Source organism: Camelina sativa, chromosome 4 (genome assembly GCF_000633955.1).
Source record: "Camelina sativa cultivar DH55 chromosome 4, Cs, whole genome shotgun sequence".
NCBI lineage: Eukaryota > Viridiplantae > Streptophyta > Magnoliopsida > Brassicales > Brassicaceae > Camelina > Camelina sativa.
This window is the reverse complement of record NC_025688.1, coordinates 16,008,291-16,024,191: the sequence shown is the minus strand read 5'-3', so window position 1 is coordinate 16,024,191 and position 15,901 is coordinate 16,008,291. Positions and strand designations below refer to the sequence as shown.

Genomic DNA, 15,901 nt, shown 5'->3' with positions numbered 1-15,901 from the left:
AAGCCTCATGGCCCTTCTCGATCATCTTCCCAGCCTGAATGGCCGAGATCACGAGACTCCCCGAAGTCGGTCTAATACCCTGAAAAACCAACTTCCCTCCTGGACGCTCAAACTCCACTCTACCCCGATAGAAATCCAAATGCACCATGTGTCGATGCAACCAATCCATCCCGAGAATAACATCATACAACTCCACTGGACTGATAAGAAAATCCGCTGGCCACGATTCCCTTGCAATCTGAATATCAATTCCTCTGAATCGTCCAATAACCCTCAGGAACTTGCGTCCCGCAACTCTGACAATTCCTGTATTTTCCCCGGGATCCCCTCTGATCCCCGAGCTCTCTGCACACTCTGGAGTAATGAAGCTATGAGTAGCTCCAGAATCAAACATAACATGGGACTTAAACCCGCCCAGCAACAAGGTCCCTACACAAACCTCATGTGTTGAGAACCTAACACTTTATCACCAGGAAACATTAAATCTGAACTTACTAAGAATTCACAAAGATTAAGTACCAGAAATTATACCTGTGATCGCCCCAGCACTGGTTCCACCAGTCTCTACAGTCATGTAAGCTCGTGGCGCCTGCTCAATCCGTGCCACCTGCTGCAACGCCGCCACTGCCACCGGCTGCAACTTGGGACACATGGGCCTGATATGCCCCGACTCCCTGCAATGATAGCACACACGAACCCCTGCCGTCGGAGCAATCCTCTGGGGACAACTAGCAATCCTGTGATCCTTGCTCCCACAACCAAAGCAACTCGCACCACTCGGCCTCTGCGTAGCTTCCCACCTCCTCTTGGTTCCCTGCACAGGCTTACCGTCCCTACTAGAACCACCCTGCTGCTGAGCCCTACTAGGCTGAACTGCTGGACTAACCGCCACTGACTGTGCCCGGATGTCCTCCTCAATCTCTGCTGCAGTCTCAACCAGCTCTACACGCGTAGCATAACTCCGCCCTCTACAGTGAACCCTCAAATTGTCACGTAGGGCCCTCAAAAACCTCCGGATTTGAGCCTCCTCAGACTCCATATCCCGACCTCCATACCCTAGAAGTCGACTGAACTCCAAGTCAAGCTCCCGCACTGACCGGGTTCCCTGAGCTAGCTGAAAAAACTGCACCTCCAACCTATCCAGTGCCTCTCTAGGGAAATACTCCAAGACGAAGTCAGCCCAAGACATCTACCTCTGTATTCTCCTGGCTGCCACAGAACTCCACCACAACTGGGTATAACCAGTCAAATGGTGGACCCCAATGTCCACCCAAAACTCCTTAGGACATCTCAGAGTATGGAAGTTACGTTCCACACTCGTCCTCCATGCCTCCGCAGCGGCAGGATCTGTACCTCCCGAAAACCGCTCGGTACGAATACGCCCATCTCTGTCAGCATGCTGATATAACGAGAATGAACCCCCACATCCGCAGCCACTGGCTGCCGCTCCACCGCCACCACTGGTGGCACTACCTGAGCCTGAGCCGGTGCCACCGGCGGCAACCGCTCTAACAACTGTGCCAGCAAACCCGCAAGGTCGACACCCGAGACTCCAATCACTGGGACACCCGCACCTGGGGCCCTAACATCACCGGCTACTGGAGCATCAACACAGCCCCCTCCGACCACACTCACGGAATCCCTCTGAACACCCTACGACTCGCCAACACCCTCTGCTGTCACACTCTAGTCCTCGGTCTCACTAACCACTGGGACTCTGCCCCTACCACGACCACGTCCGCTTCCACGACCACGACCAGCAACAGCACCCCCTCTAGCCATCTGCACTACCATGAACAAAAGGCTAAGCAAACAATTTATTCTATAACACAGAAACATAACTCACCGTGGAATCACACAGTAGGCTCGAAGAGGATGTTCTAGGACTCCATGCCACACACAATTGACTAACTCACATAATCAATCAAGACATGCAATCCCATACATCACAACAGAAACCTAGAACCGTAAGGGCTCTCATACCAAACTGAAACGACCCGACCCGTTTTTTTTTTTTTAAATAAATAATAAATAATAAATAATAATAATAAATAATAATCTATAACTAGTGATCCCATATCCACTAGCCACCTAACCACTATCACAACCAACAGCGGAATAACAAATACCAATATCCAATAAATAAATAACCAATCTTAAACCATAACTACAATCCAATAATTAAACATCAGGAAACATGAAACCGACAACCTAACAATGTTTCTAAAAACTCAACTCTAGCAACCTAGCAACACCAGACAACATACAATTGAATCCCTAGAACATCGTCCTCTTCATCGCCTTGATTCCACGATCACACTTTGCCTTTACCTGCACCACAAACACATATTGAGATGTGTGCGTATTTGATAAACACTCAGTGAGGTAATCCTCCCATCTACTGGGCTATACACACAAGCAACAATGATTCCAATGTTCCAAACAAACAACAAACAAAACATACAAACCAGGAAATCAAACATGTCTCGCTGGAAGGGAGGTGTCGACCGACACCAGCCAAGTGTCGACCGACACTGGCCTTGGTGTCGACCCACACTACCCCACAGTGTCGATCGATGCCCAATTTGCTGGTGTCGATCGACACTCCATCTGCAATCGCGATCCGCTCGAAGCCGAGAGTCGAATCTCGCTCCCAACCTCCTCCAAATCGCCCAATACACAAAACCCAAGCCGGAAACATCCTTAGAAACCTGTAGCAACCAATCCCCAACAAGAAAACACACAAAACAACAACACACAAGCAAGAACAAGGAAATCAAAGGCTTAGATTAGCCATGGTCATGCACTCACCTCTTTGCAGGAAGATTTGGACCAACAACAACGAATCCTACACTCCCAGCAACCTTCTAACACGTTCCTGGCCCTGGATCCTCAGTCCCACAGCAAGATCTCACCAAAAACACCTTGAAATCTCACAAACTTTCTCAAGAACCTTTAAAAACTGTTTTCTCCTCTTTCTCTCACTCTCAAACGGCGTAAGACAACAAAAACACGACCCTAGGTCGTTTTTCCCCCTTTTAAACCTCGGTTCAATGGTTTTCCCTAAACCAAACCGGTCCAAATCGATAATTAAATCGAACTGGTCGAACCAGAGAATGTTGGTGTCGATCGACATTATAGTTGTATTTGTTCGTTGTAGAGTTATGTCTTTTCACTATATTTTATTCAATTTTTTTTCATCACAACGTTTCGTTTTAATAGGTGTGTCTATTTAAATAGTCATATCTTTTGAAATCTATTTATATTTGTGTCTTCATCAATAACTAATAAATCATTATTCGTTGAAACAAATTTTTCATTTTATTTTAAATCTAAATATTTTGAATATTGTTTTTTTATATCTAATATTCAATGTTATTCTATCATCTAACTAAAATTTTAGAAATGATTATAGTAATATAGAAATTTAATAAACCTTAATATAGAATTTACAGTTGCATCTATTTATCATAACTTTTTGTTAAAAACTATTTTAATATTTAAAATTTATTTTATTTTGTTCTTAAGAGTTGTGTATTTTAATTTTAATTTACCGTTGATACTTTTTCACTCAATTAAATATATTTTTAATTATAGTTATTTAATAGAAAATTACCTTACTCATTATAACCATTAGTTCAATATTTTCAGTAAGGATCAGTTTGTCATAATGATTTTTTTAATTGTAACTCTTTACCCTAATTCTTCATAAAAATATTTTATATTTATAATATTTTAAACAATTTGTTTTGCAAAGTTGCGTCTATTCTACATAATATTTTTTTGTTATAAGTTTTCCTTTTGATGATTGTCTTTTTATTAACAGTTTATGTATTTAAACTATTCTATTACATTCAATTAATTTCATAATATATAATTTTAAATTTTAAATTTAATTTTTTTTAAATATACTTCCCGCGACATCGCGGGGGGGGGAGGGGTCTGAGTCCTAGTTAATTTAATAACTAACAAAATAAAATTTTATTTAAGCAATGTTGTTAAAGTTTAACCCTACTATCATGTGGCATATTACAAAAAATCCCATTGCATTTTAATTAATTTAATAACTAACAAAATCAAATTTTATATTATTTTATAAATTAACAAAAAAATATTTTCAAAATTATTTAACAAATCTATTTATTGTTTCATAAATCTTAGGAAACAACAAAATCTTTAAAATAATTATAATACTTAATTTTATTTATAAAATTAAAATTAAATATATGCATTTCTAAATCGTTTAATAATGACAGATATATTTTAAAAATATGATACAACATTGCTTATATTTTAAAATATAAAATATTATACCAATTTTATGAAATTCTTTTTCGCACTGCACATCGACACAGTGACATCTTAATTAAAATCCAAGAAATCACAAATGTTGTATTTTATTCAATATAGTATATACAACTGAAAAATGAACCAAAAAGTTAAATCGAGATTTCTAAACACGACCGCTTCAATTTGGATTTTGCTCTATTTTCTGGATTTTACCAAATTTATATATATTCACGGATTTGAATATTGTATCGTGGACCAAAGACAAGTTGAAATCATAGTATGAAACTAAGTTATTTAAATGTAAAAGATTATAAAATGTATAGAACAAATCAATTTTGTTATTAAATACAAATGTGATTAATCCATCACAAAACACATGTCATAACACTTGTTCATGTAATATTACACAACACACCACTTGTCTTTTGTAGTTCACCACTTGTCATTACTAAGTGTATAAGTGTGTGACTCATGTTTTTTGGACTTCACTATAAATAAGATGTTGTAAGAACAATGATATATATAAGTTGTCTTTGATCAAAGAAAGTCTCTCTCACTCTTGTGGCTTCTCCTCCCTCTTTCTCTTTATTATTTCTTGTTCTCTTTTCATAGTATTACAAACACATATAAGTGATTTTCATAGTATTACAAACACATATAAGTGTTTTGCAGTTATAGTTTACAACAAAATTAAATTTATACTATTATTTAATAATTAACAAATCACAGCAAAGTTTTATGCAAACATTTTCTTGTGTTGTACAACATGGTAACTATCTAGTATTTATTTAAACGTGAACTACCAAAATAATGAAACGTTTAGTTACATTTTACCAAAGGTATGAAAGTTATAAAGCCCATTGAAATTCATAGAGCTACTATGATCAGAAAATTAGGGGATGGAGGTTACATGTGATGTGAGTAAACCAAACCAGAGTGGGTAAAGATTCATGTAACGCTTTCTTTTGAATCGAGCTGACAATCTCTTCTGCTTCTGTGAATCTGTCAACGATACCAAAAGGACCCGCAAATGAGACGAATGTTTGGTTATATAGACGGTTGTTTCTTTCTTAATTTCTAGTTTCTACTAGTAGTAGATGACAGTGGCTTGGCTCACTAATTTTTTTTATTTTTTTTGATATATTTGTAAATATCATTAGAAATGAAAAGTTTAGGAGTTATACAAGACAAACATATGGCTTTTGAAACCTTGCAAGAAAATAATAAAAACAAGGAGACAAATTTTAGAAAACACATCAATGATAATTGTGAAATCATCTAATCCAAAGCTGCATTAAGTTGCCAAAATGCTTCCTTTGTTTATGCGCAGAGATAACATTTTGGGTCTCTTTGTCAATCAGCTTGAAAGTGGCTTGGTGAGACAGTACTAGGTGGTTGTGAAGAACATTCTTTCACTGCTTCCATAAGTGGTACACTGTGGCTTGAGCTGCTATCTTCCGGATCACTATTTGGTTGAGGATTTTAATTGTTTTACCAGAAGTGGATGATGAAGTCAGCCTGTCAGCCAATTACAAAAAACCAACCAGTTCACGAAGGTGAAATGAGGTATGCCTAGACGTAACAGGTATTTCCACACTTCTGAAGAGAACTTGCAGTGGAGAGCAAATGATCCCTAAATTTAATTGAAGAGAGTAACACGTATATGTAGTTGAGATGTTTATGCCCTAGTATCTTTCAATTTTCAGTTTCCATATATTTTATCTGTCTCACAAAGTTTAATTCTGTTCTAGTCATTTTGTTATTGTATATTTATAGTCCAACACCGACACATCTACCTGTTAATATAACATGCCATCTTTAGAACAATACCAAAGACAAGTAAAGAAGCAGCTTTATTTATTACATCTATAAAGGTAATGATTCGTGAGAATATAAAATAAAGTGTTATCGTGATGACTAATTACCTTCTACTTCACTGTCACTGTGTATAATGCGATGGGCTTGAGGGTCCTGAGAATCATCTTTGTTACATGCTCGCAGGTATACCAAGTTCTTAAAACGGTTCAAGTTTAACCGCACATTGGATTAAATTCTCTGTTCAACATATAGTAGATATCACGAAGATACAAAGTGGGTTGCTCATGATAAAAAAGGTTTGAATACTGTTAACCGAGACAAGTGGAGCATAACATATGCCCATTTTAAAAGGGAGGCTTCGGTGTGTGGAGGAAAATGTAAAGTAGTAGGGTTTGATTCCCGATAGATAGTGTTTAAAGTCAAAACAACAGATAAAACTTAAGTAGAACAATAATGCTCCGAGCTAGATAGTGTTGTTTAATGTAAACAAGAGCATGCATGGACTGATGGACACAGTGACGGAGTAACCAAACAAAGATGAAGGTACATCAAAGTAATTATAATATAGTCATAATAACTGATCAATGGGAAACAACAAGCATAGACTGTCTAAGAGTCAATGATATTGTACTTACGAAATAAATTAGAAGGAAAATAAAAGCACTGATCTTACGAAAATTAAATTAACATTACATAATAAGATTCGCATTTTCGACATGGTTTAAGAAGGTGTAAATGTTTTGTCCTTTATGAGGTCCAAGCCCTTGAATTCCAACTCTTTTAATAGAGTTCCTCTCCATATCCAAGTGAAAAATGTAGAACGGATTGGACAAGACAAGTGGAGAAAACACAACTTCACTTGTTCCATTAACCATCCCAACAATGTAAACTTTAGTCTCCTCAACTAGCTCCTTCCACATAGGCGGCAATATGTGAATATGCCTTGACCATTTATGTTCTTCAGTGTCATCTATAAACCAGAACTCAAAGCTTTGAACTCTTCCATCCATAAATAAATGTGATCGACAACAAATTCCTCCTAATCTTCCCTTGTAGTTTATTAAAGTTGTCGGATACCCAAACACTTTGTTCTTAATAAAGCTGAACGTCTCCTGATTAACATTAAAGCAAACTATCATATCATTTCCAGACTCACGATCAGTAGCTATGTAATATAATATCCTTTCGATGCAAATCTCCCTAGGATAAGGGTAATGGTCTACAGAACATTCAATCATTCTCCATTTCAGTTTGCCCATTCCTAGTGTGAGAACTTGATACTCTTCCGCTTTAGACGAAAATGACCGCTCACAAATTGTCATGCACAAAACCTTATATTGTATTCCGATTGGATCCTACCCAAGATAGGTTATAACCTGACCCCTCCTCGATCTCACTTTGGGTAAGGATTTGAACTGTCTTGTGGTAGGGTTACATATCATCATCTTTGCATCCTTCCTACCACTTACAACCCATTCATCTTTTGTACACAACAATCAACAAACAGGGACACAAACTCGAAAGGTGTAATCTTTAGGGACACCCATATGACTCTCGACAACTATAAGGTTTGAACTGTTGTCTGAAATCACGTACTCAGGTGAAGAGAAGAAAAACCACTTACCCTCAGCTTGAAAAGTGAAAAGGAGACGTTGTAGTGACCCTCACTAAGGGCAGAAATCCCAAAATAAAAGTTTGAAGAAATGGCTCGGATAAGACGTAGAGAGGAAGAGGAAGAAAAACAAAGAAGAAAGGCCAAAGGAAGTCCGAGGAAAAATGTGCGAGTCAGAGAATGGTCGAGCCAACATCGAAGTGGCCAGATGTACGATCGAGACCTTAAGACCGATCATGAGTGGCGGTTTATGCAAAAAACTGTGTATGCGGAAGAGATGGTCAAGTACCGAGAAGGACGGTACGGTCCGAGAAGTGCCAGAAGGGACGGGAAGGACCGAAGAGAGAAGAGAGTTGTCTGATCTTGCTCTCAAATTCAAAGAGAGGAGAGAGTTGTTCGGGAGGGTGACGCTGTTGAGCCGAGAGGAGACGCTGTTGCGGATTAAGAGAGTTGAGAAAGAGACGTTGTCTGACGCGAGGAAGGGAGTTGTCTGATCCGCGGTGCAGTGAAGTCCGGTCATCATCAGCTGCATCAGAGTGAGTTATGCGGTAATTGTGTGTAGGGCGCTGCATTGATCTTTAGATCTTTGTAAGTACCCTTTGCTTGTTGGATTTAGACTAGATTATGTTAGAATCAGTTTAAATTGATGCATGCGAAATATGGTAGGATTCATGCTAAATTCATGTTTAAATGCACATAGAATTTGAGCTAGGAATCACCATGCGAAAATGAATTTGGATGCATTTTAAGTAATTTGGACTTGCTTAAAATTGGGAAAAAGGATTTGCTTGCATGGTGGAACTTGAAGGATTTTACTTGCAATATTTCTTGCTTAAAATCGGTTACATGCATGAATTAAATTGGTGAAGTTTATTTGCAATTTTATTGCATAAAATTGGATGAGGTTAGCTTGCATGCGTAAATGGACTTCAAGGATTTAATTGGGTAAATCGCTTAAAATTTGCTTGCATGCATTATTGAACTTGTTGCATTAAATTGCTTAAGTTGCTTAAATTGGTTGTATGATTGTAGAACAATCTAAGTTGCATGAATTGTCATTCTTGTTGCTTGATGATTGTTGCATGTTTTCTTGCTTGCGATGCTTGATCTTCTTGCTTGAATCGTTCTGTGTATTTTAGCTAAGTCTCTCGAATTTGTTTCTTGAGTCCTAGCTAGAATAGAGTAGTCGATCTTCTGTTCCAAATGCGGTTTGTCTCGCGAGAGTTCCCGATGACTACTCGCGCGGGACAATGTCACGGCTAGCTAGCTACTAGCGTGACCGCTACATGACGATGTAGCATTTATGTGGGCTCATGCTGGTTACCTTTGTGGTTTCGGCATGGGAAATGTTGTGGAACGGAACAGATTATCGAGGGCCCTTAGATGAAAGAGTCTAGAGTATTTCAAGTATTCCTTGTAGTATTCTAGATGTCTTGTTTGTTTGTTTGGTGAAAGAGTCTAGAGTATTTCAAATATCCCTTGTTTTATTCTAGTCGTCTTTGCGAGTTGTGTAAGAGTTAAGAGTCTAAAGTGTCCGAGTAGTCCTTGTTCCCTTTAGTCGTCTTTCTCCATGAATAGCGAGTTTAGATCTTCCGAGTCAAGTCGTGTTGTTCTAACCTCTCTCGCTTGTTTGTTGCTTATTGCTTCCGCTATTGTTTTTGTTGCATTGCTTTGATTGTTTGTTTGATTGCCTGCCTTGCTTGTTTTCTTTGCTTGCTGGAGTAGTCGGGTTGGGGAAGTAGAATCCTATTTAGGAAAGGGGTGCCCAGGCTCACTGAGTAATCTTAGATTACTCATGATATTATTTTGTCTTGCAGGAAGCCTAAGTGAGTCTAGAGCTGGAGCAAACTTTAGGGTACCGGATAGGGTTTTCTGTGTTCTTTGTAAAACCCTGTATTTTCCTAAATGATTTCTGTAAAATTATCCGACTATCTATGTATATTGCTTTGATGATTTACTTTTAATGTAATAAATTATTAAAGTAATATATAATCGATTTTCGGGGAAAACATGGCAAGTTGCAAATGCTACTCGGCCTTGTCCGGGTCAACACAACGCGCGTGGGATGCAAGGGTTGCAAAGTCTAAGTGAACCTCAGCCGCGGGCGGAGTCGCGTCCAAGAGGACTGGTCGGGAAGCTGCAGCTTCCGTCCCTCGACCGGTCCACCAGGGTGCGGTTCCCACACATGTGGTATCCCGATGCTGTCCGCGGTCTTGTCCGGCCGTACGGCAGTTCGGGGGCGTTACAACGGTGGTATCAGAGCGGTGTTTTCGAACCTGCGAGCACTTGTGCTTTTCAAAGTTTTATCAAGTAAATGTGTCACAAAAACACAAATTTTATCCGGTTATTGGCTTGTCTAGTTTTAAGTTGAACCTTAGAATGGACTAACATCTTACCTTGTTTCTTGTGGGTTTAGATGTCTTCAGGTGATTCAGGTTGTGGGGATGGTTCAGGGGAAGAGGGGCCAAGACATGAGGATTGTGAGCTTCACAATGGGTATTTGTCGACGGATTCGAAGAGTAGTCACGAACCAAATGATCCGAACACTTGGAGTGTGGACTGGCTATTAGACGAAGACGATGCCAATCTGTCTATTGAGACCGATCCTTCCGAGTGTCTAGACGGATCGGAGGAGGTGGAAGTGGATCAGGATGATCAGACGGTTGTGTTGGAGATTGGTGAGCCGATTCGTATCCAAGTCAGGATTGACGCGCAAGGAAATTTTCAGACTGTTCCAATTGGAGATCATGGAAAGGCGGAGGTTGAGCTCGCCGATAAGTTACAGAATTTGCTGTTGGAACTTGTGGAGGATTACTACGACGATATTAATCCTGAAGATTATATGAGAGAGTACCCGGAGGCAGTCGAGAGGATTCTGAACTTCTTGACGGAGGTGTATGCACCAGGAGAAGAAGCAGCTGCTAGTAGGAATGGGGTAACACCCAAGACCGGAGGTACCAGTATGGAACAACCGGTGGAGGAGAGAGTGGATACGGTTACAAGAATTCTTCATATGTTGAACGAGTTGCACTCACCGGAGAGAGCAGATGGAGTTGATGGTGAGCCTATAGTACCAGAAGCCGAGAGGGAAGAGAATTCAGGTGACGGAGACCCTAAGTCCGAAGAGCCGACGATAGGAGGGGAGAAGTTTGTGGAGGTGATCGAGATTTTGTCAAGCGATGACGAGGGGATACCGACTTTGGTGGTAGAACCAAGGAGTGATCAAGAAGCGATACCGAGAGATCGAGATCAAGAAGCTGACGCAAGTGTGGAGCCTAGAGAGGACGCGAGACCAAGGACCAGTTCAAGCCAAGATGTGAGAGACCAAGGTGGACCAGATCAAGTGGTGCCAGACCAAGTAGTACCAGAACAGGTTGTGCTGAGACACAACAGTACTATTCGAGCTATACCTTTGCGGATGGTGTTAGCTGATCAAGAGGAAGAACCAAGAGACCTAGAATGGGAGAGGATTGATAAAATGGCTGAGTTAAGGAAATTGAACCGAGGACATGTAAGGTTCGAGGAAGGAGAGAGCAGTTCGAAGAGGTCGAAGATGGCATATCAGGAGATACAGTCGAGAGAGCAGCCGGACGCGCAGTCCATGACTTTGCAACCGAGAGGCCGACTGAGAACTAGAGCCACTGCCCGAAAGAGAGTGGTGTATCCGAACCAAATCCATATGAGGAATCAACCTAATTGCGATATGTGCGAGGGAGTTGGACATTGGACCAGGAACTGTTGGAGGACGTCGCTTAGACGTATGCTGTCCCCAGAGAATGCGGAGTGTGAGGATTGTGGGATGCGGGGGCACTTTGCCTATCGCTGTCTGAACCCAGATTACATGAGGTATTCGAGACCTTGTGATTCGTGTGGGATGCCGGGACACCTGAATAATCATTGCTGGAGAGCAAGGCCGCAACGTCCGTTGATCCCAGATCATATCATCTGTACCGAGTGTGGGAGGAGTGGACATTTCACTCATAGCTGTCAGTAATTTCTACCAAGATCATTTGAACAAGTCCAGAGTTGAAGTCAATCAAGGACAGTGAAGATATAAGTCAAGAAAATGGAGTTCAAGTAGAGTGGGAAAGAAGCTATGCGAAGCCGAAGAAATCGGAAGAAGTTAAAGACCTATAGAGCGCAAAGTTAAAAAGTCAAGAGAAGTATCAAGCATAAGCTGAAGAAAGAGAAGTATTGAGTTGAAGAATCTAAAGGAGTGGACGAGTCATGGTACAATAAGGAAGAAGCTTTAGTACTTGAAGAGTTTGAAAATATGAGGAACCAAGTGGATGCTGGAGATGAAGAAGCTTTCCAAAAGCATCAGCCAATGGTGTAAGTGGAACAAGTGTCGCATGGAGTAAGGCTATGACAACAAGACAGCCAAGGAGAAGTAAGGGAAGTTTAGTCTTCCAAGAGTATTTTCAATGAAGATATTAATGTGCTTGTAATCACAAGACGAGAACGCATGTGTCAAGAAGAATCGACATCACAAGAAAAGAAGGAGAAAGCCTGAGAATTCGGGGACAAATTCTTATAAGGGAGGGGGGAGAATGTAGTGACCCTCACTAAGGGCAGAAATCCCAAAATAAAAGTTTGAAGAAATGGCCCGGATAAGACTTAGAGAGGAAGAGGAAGAAAAACAAAGAAGAAAGGCCGAAGAAAGTCCGAGGAAAAATGTGCGAGTCAGAGAATGACCGAGCCAAGATCAAAGTGGCCGGATGTACGATCGAGACCTTAAGACAGATCAGGAGTGGCGGTTTACGCAGAAAACTGCATATGCGGAAGAGACGGTCAAGTACCAAGAAGGACGGTATGGTCCGAGAAGTGCCAGAAGGGACGAGAAGGATGGAAGAGAGAAGACCGAGAGTTGTCCGATAAAAGACCGAGGGAATCCGGAGGAACCGAAAACAGTCCAGACCAAGACTGACCAATGACCGAGAAGTGTCTGAGCGATGCCGTACGTACCGAATGATAGGACGGTACAACGTTTGCCAAAGGAAGAAGAGATAGTGGCGACATAATCATTGTGTTTCTATGATTTGGGCCAATCAAATTTCATGAAAGGGCAAGTGTGATACACGCGCCACATGCAAGCTCATGCTTGCCAAGTGGCTGGCGTTTGGTGTACACGCGCCACATGCAAGGCTGAGTGTGTCATTTGTCAAAACGCACTAAGGGGAAGAGAAGGGGTGCTCGACCTATAAATATGCCTCTTGATCTTGCTCTCGAATTCAAAGAGAGGAGAGAGTTGTTCGGGAGGGTGACGCCGTTGAGCCGAGAAGGAGACGATGTTTCGGACGAAGAGAGTTGAGAAAGAGACGCTTTCTGACGCGAGGAAGGGAGTTGTATGATCCGTGGTGCAGTGAAGTCCGATCATCATCAGCTGCATCAGAGTGAGTTCTGCGGTAATTGTGTGTGGGGCGCTGCATTGATCTTTAGATCTTTGCAAGTACCCTTTGCTTGTTGCATTTAGACTAGATTCATGTTAGAATCTGTTTAAAGTGATGCATGCGAAATATGGTAGGATTCATGCTAAATTCATGTTTAAATGCACATAGAAATTGAGCTAGAAATCACCATGCGAAAAATGAATTTGGATGCATTTTAAGTAATTTGGACTTGCTTAAGATTGGGAAAAAGGATTTGCATGCATGGTGGAACTTGAAGGATTTTACTTGCAATATTTCTTGCTTAAAATCGGTTACATGCATGAATTAAATTGGTGAAGTTTATTTGCAATTTTATTGCATAAAATTGGATGAGGTTAGCTTGCATGCGTAAATGGACTTAAAGGAGTTAATTGGGTAAATCGCTTAAAATTTGCTTGCATGCATAATTGAACTTGTTGCATTAAATTGCTTAAGTTGCTTAAATTGGTTGTATCCTTGTAGAACAATCTAAGTTGCATGAATTGTCATTCTTGTTGCTTGATGATTGTTGCATGTTTTCTTGCTTGATTTTCTTGCTTGCAATGCTTGATCTTCTTGCTTGAATCGTCCTGTGTATTTTAGCTAAGTCTCTCGAATTTGTTTCTTGAGTCCTAGCTAGAATAGAGTAGTCGATCTTCTGTTCCAAATGCGGTTTGTCTCGCGAGAGTTCCCGATGACTACTCGCGCGGGACAATGTCACGGCTAGCTAGCTACTAGCGTGACCGCTAGATGACGATGTAGCATTTATGTGGGCTCATGCTGGTTACCTTTGTGGTTTCGGCATGAGAAATGTTGTGGAACGGAACAGATTGTCGAGGGCCCTTAGGTGAAAGAGTCTAGAGTATTTCAAGTATTCCTTGTAGTATTATAGATGTTTTGTTTGTTTGTTAGGTGAAAGAGTCTAGAGTATTTCAAGTATCCCTTGTTTTATTCTAGTCGTCTTTGCGAGTTGTGTAAGAGTTAAGAGTCTAAAGTGTCCGAGTAGTCCTTGTTCCCTTTAGTCGTCTTTCTCCGTGAATAGCGAGTTTAGATCTTCCGAGTTGAGTCGTGTTGTTCTAACCTCTCTCGCTTGTTTGCTGCTTATTGCTTCCGCTATTGGTTCTGTTGCGTTGCTTTGATTAGTTGTTTGATTGCCTGCCTTGCTTGTTTTCTTTGCTTGCTGGGGTAGTCGGTTGGGGAAGTAGAATCCGGTTTAGGAAAGGGGTGCCCAGGCTCACTGAGTAATCTTAGATTACTCATGATATTATTTTGTCTTGCAGGAAACCTAAGTGAGTCTAGAGCTGGAGCAAACTTTAGGGTACCAGATAGGGTTTTCTGTGTTCTTTGTAAAACCCTATATTTTCCTAAACGATTTCTATAAAATTATCCGACTATCTATGTATATTGCTTTGATGATTTACTTTTAATGTAATAAATTATTAAAGTAATATATATCCGGTTTTCGGGGAAAACATGATAAGTGTAAATGGTACTCGGCATTGTCCGGGTCAACACAACGCGCGTGGGATGCATTGGTTGCAAAACCTAAGTGAACCTCAGCCGCGAGCGGAGTCGCGTCCAGGAGGACTGGTCGGGAAGCTGCAGCTTCTGTCCCTCGACTGGACCACCAGGGTGTGGTTCCCACACATGTGGCGTCCCGATGCAGTCCGCGATCCTGTCCGACCGTACGGCGGTTCGGGAGTGTTATAGATGTGGCCGAGCAGAAGACCTCGTCAGGAACTTGTTGGTGAAATATGGGTTGCGGAGAAGAGAATTCCAGTTCTTTGACACGCAACGAGACCTCGCGACGGATTTGGCAGCTGGCAGTCTGGAAAGTATTTCGACCATGACACAGTTGGCAGCGTCCCAGAGTTTTCTCCTAACCCGTCCGTTGAAGATTTGGTTAGGTGAGCCTCATCTTTGGAGACGTGCTCCTTTCGTTTTCTCTTGGCGGACATTGGATGAAAAAACAATGAAATGAAACCCTTTAAGTATTGAGTACCGATAGACAAACACTACAACAACCTATAGTTTATATATATATGGTCGTCCAAGATTTTACAAACTAAATGAAACCCTTACAATTCTGATTCTGTATCTTATCTCTTTTGTAACATTATCTTCTTTTCTTTTATTTCCTTTTGCAGTAACCTTATTATTAGGTATATAGAGATTATTAGCTATATTTAGGTGATAATTTTATTTTTATATATATTACCACCCAAACATACTGTTGGTTTTGCACCTTTATATATATATTTTAGGAAATGAAATCTTTTTTTATATATATTTCTGAGTATCTTGCAAAAGTATCAAATTTAATAAATTTTGATCCAACTTATATATGACATCAAATTTGGCATACAAACATATAAATTATTATCTATATTTAGCTAGGTAACAGTTTTCATTAATATATTACCACCCAATCATACTGTTGTTTTAGCTCTTTGAAATATATTTAATTTTTTTTTATAAATCTTACATATGTATATATGTGTATCTTGCAAAAATATTACAATTTAATAAACTTTGGATCAAACTCATCACAGAAAATTTGATATAGAATTTATTTTTTATTTATACTATTTGTAATAAATTGTACAATTTTCTTTTTATGTATACTATTTTTTTTTGTACAGTTAACTGACTTGACAGGATTATTATCAAATTTTGTGATGATGTAAACAGGACCGAAAAAACAGAGAGTTATGATATGTTTGATATTTATTTTGATCGATGGTGATCATATCTACCTGGTTAGTATGCCCAT

General features: G+C 40.2%; 1 pseudogene; it reads right to left on the bottom strand.

The window, feature by feature from the left end:
- Nucleotides 6,798–15,086, bottom strand: LOC104783936 (annotated as a pseudogene).